Here is a 3,847-nt window from a genome sequence, read left to right on the forward strand (position 1 = left end):
GTCCTCGAGCTCGCCGCGCGTCCCCGCTAAATACCACACACTGCGGCGGCGGCCATGAGGAGGTGCGACCCCGCGCGTTGGGAGCCGGGGGGCGGGGCTTCCGCGGGCGCGCAGGCGCACAGGCGTTGGCGCGGCCGGCGGCGGTCTCCGCGGGTGTCGCTGTGCGGGTCTCCAAGGGCAGCAGTAGGTGCGGGGGCTACTCGGCTACCGTTGCTGCGCCCGTGCACCGCGCGTTCAACAGATCCTGGCACGTGGCACTCTGGCCCGCGAGAAGCTAGCGCTTGCCCGCCGGATCAGGGCGGCTTCTCCCGCGGCGCTTTGTTCCGGGGCCGCGTGACCCCCGGCTCCGGCCGGAGGGGTCGCCCAGAGGGATGAGAGCCCCAGGCTGGCCGCCGCCGCGGCCTTGTGCACCCACGCCCTGTTTTGTCTGCTGATTTCGCCCGCGCCTGCACGGATCCTTCCCAGCTCCACTCAGTCCCAAAGAGAAAGCAGCTGCCCTGGCCACCAACCGGGACCCCACCCCTAGGGAAATTCCCAGCGTCTCCCGTGGTTGAGCCGCTCTTCAGCAACAGCGGGACGAGCTTCAAAAGCTTGTTTCAGCTAAAAAGTGGGTAATGGGAGAAGCACGCCTTTTCCTCTGTGTCCATCCTCATCTAGAAAGTCCCTAATTAGGGACTCTGCGTTCCACTTCTTGAAATAATAAAAGGAAAACGTCACTTGCAATTCTTTGATGGGTGCTATGAGCAGAATCAAGCATCTGAGACATTTACAAGCCCTGATTGGATTTCCATGTAAAATCCATTAAAATGGTATTCTGGCCGGGCGCGGTGGTTCACGTCTGTAATCCCAGCACTTAGGAGGCCGAGGCTGGTGGATTACCTGAGGTCAGGAGTTCGAGACCGGCCTGGCCAACGTGGTGAACTCAGCGGGGTGTGGTGGTACACACCTGTGGTCCCAGCTACTCGGGAGGCAGAGGCAGGAGAATCGCTTGAACCCGGCAGGCAGAGGTTGCAGTGAGCCAAGATCACGCCACTACACTCCAGCCTAGCTACAGAGCAAGACTCCGTCTCAATAATAATAATAATAATAATAATAATATGGTGTTCTGTGTGAAAACTAAAAAACAGTTACTCTTTATATGGGATTTTAGAAACGAGGGACGCATCTCCTCCTCATCACCTCCAAGCTCCCCACCATCAGCAAATCTCTTTCGGTAGGAAGTTTTTAAGCAAGTGCTCCACTGAGAACATAAGTTTCAGCAGTAAAAAAATTATCTTAGGGCCGGGCGCGGTGGCTCAAGCCTGTAATCCCAGCACTTTGGGAGGCCGAGACGGGCAGATCACGAGGTCAGGAGATCGAGACCATCCTGGCTAACACGGTGAAACCCCGTCTCTACTAAAAAAATACAAAAAACTAGCCGGGCGAGGTGGCGGGCGCCTGTAGTCCCAGCTACTCGGGAGGCTGAGGCAGGAGAATGGCGTGAACCCGGGAGGCGGAGCTTGCAGTGAGCTGAGATCCGGCCACTGCACTCCAGCCCGGGCGACAGAGCGAGACTCCGTCTCAAAAAAAAAAAAAAAATTATCTTAGGTACTAACACAAGCTGTTAATTTCCGGCTTCCCTCAGCAAATTGGTAGTCTGCGACTGTTGATACTTCTGACTCTCTTCTCAGTCTAATAATACTTTGCTTATTGTGGTTGCTCTTTTCCTCTGGGACCATTAGCAGATCCAAACAATGTTTCTTGAAGTTGGGAAAGTAAAGAAACGCTCTTAGTCGCGAGCGTCATATACTACTAATATGCTGGTCCCCAAAGCCCAAAAGTCAGTTAAAGAACTTGGGTGAGTTATATAGGTCCATATAGTTTTCGATCACGCTATCATTCATTTTTGCAACAACCAATATTTTCAGAGGGAGCCTAAGACGTTCTGTATACACTGTGCCCGTCATGGAGCTTACCAAAAGTGAGGAAGACATTTATGTATTCGGTCATTTATTCAGGCAGACACAATGCTAGGTTCTGGAAATAAGGAGCTGCTAGTTCTGAACTCAAAACATATACAGTACAACCCAGTGGTGGACACAATCTCATAAGTAAATGTACCACTACAGTGTGAAAAAATTGCAAAAGGAGAAAAGGTGTCTGGTACTAAGAAGGTGTATAATAGGACAAGTATATAATAGGATAAGTGACTGAGTAAGGACTTGAAGGATTAGGGATTATAAGGAATGAACTGGTTCAGGCAAGGCATGGTAGTTCATGCCCATAATCCCAGCACTTTGGGAGGCCAAGGAGTCGATTGACACCAAGAGTTTGAGAACAACCTGGGCAACATAGCAAGACCCAATTTCTACAAAAAATAAAAATATTAGGGAGCTGGGCATGGTGACTCACGCCTGTAATCCCAGCACTTTGGAGGCCAAGGTGGGCAAATCACCTGAGGTCAGGAGTTCAAGACCAGCCTGACCAACATGGTGAATCCCCATCTCTACTAAAAATACAAAAAATTAGCTGGGTGTGGTGGCAGTTGCCTGTAATCCTAGCTGCTTGGGAGGCTGAGGCAGGAGAATCGCCTGAACCTCCCAGCTACTTGGTTGCATTGAGCTGAGATTGCACCATTGCACTCCAGCCTGGGCAACAAGAGCAAAACTCCATCTCAAAAAAAAAAAAAAATATATATATATATATATATATATACACACACACACACACACACCGGGCACAGTGGTACACACCTGTAGTCCCAGCACTCAGGAGGCTGAAGTGGGAGGGTCACTTGAGCCTAGGAGTTGGAGGCTGCTATGAACTGTGATTACATCACTGTACTCCAGCCTGGGCAACAGTGCCAGATTCTATCTCTAAAAAAGAAAGGAAGGAAAATAACTTTCCTTTTGAGGGGGTAGTAGAAAGTGGAGTACCTGAATAAGGCAAAAAGCATTTCAGAAGAAAACTTGGTATGGTAAGAAGCCTACTCAATTCTAGAAACAAAAAAATCACCCTCTTGCAGAGTTTTTTCTTGGGGAGAAGGGTTGGGGAAGGGATTGAGAGGGCTAAGGCGCTGGGATGTGGTGTAGACCATGGTGCTGAAGAAGCTAGTGGGGTGCAGAGTGCTAGGCTCTGTGGGCCAAGTTACGGAAGGGAACATCTGTATCTGGCTGGTAAAGCCAAGAAAGGATTTGTTGAAGCAATAAAGTTTGAACTGGGTCTTGGCTAAGGAATGGGAGTTTTCCAGATGAAGATGGAAAGGCTTTCCAAGCAGAAGGGATAGTCACTAAAGAGAATGGTGTGTCCAAGACTGAATGGACATGGGAGGGAGGAAAGACTGGCTGCAGCTGGAGCAGGATCCCCCAACTCAGGAAAGAGGTTACAGGTCACTGCCCTTTGGGAGCTGGCTATGTGCTCCATGCAGGCAGGTTTTGTGGAGTCATATGGAGCACAGAGTGCCTAATGTAAATAAATGCCTTGAGAAAAAACTAGAACAGTCATTTTATTTTTGTCTTAGAGACAGGATTTTGCTCTGTTACCCAAGCTGGAGTGCCGTGACACAATCAAAGCTCACTACAAGGCTGGGAGCAGTGGCTCACACCCACAATCCCAGCACTTTGGGAGACCAAGGTGGGCCGATTACTTGAGGTCAGGAGTTCAGGACCAGCCTGGCCAACATGGCCAAACCCCATCTCTCCTAAAAATACAAAAATTAGCTGGGCATGGTGGTGCATGCCTGTAATCCCAGCTACTTGGGAGGCTGAGGCACAAGAATTGCTTTCCAGGAGGCAGAGGTTTCAGTGAGCCGAAACTGTGCCACTGCATTCCAGCCTGGGCGACAGAGCAAAATCTGTCTCAAAAAACA

Source organism: Trachypithecus francoisi, unplaced genomic scaffold, assembly GCF_009764315.1.
Source record: "Trachypithecus francoisi isolate TF-2019V2 unplaced genomic scaffold, Tfra_2.0 Lachesis_group10, whole genome shotgun sequence".
Classification (NCBI taxonomy): Eukaryota; Metazoa; Chordata; class Mammalia; order Primates; family Cercopithecidae; genus Trachypithecus; species Trachypithecus francoisi.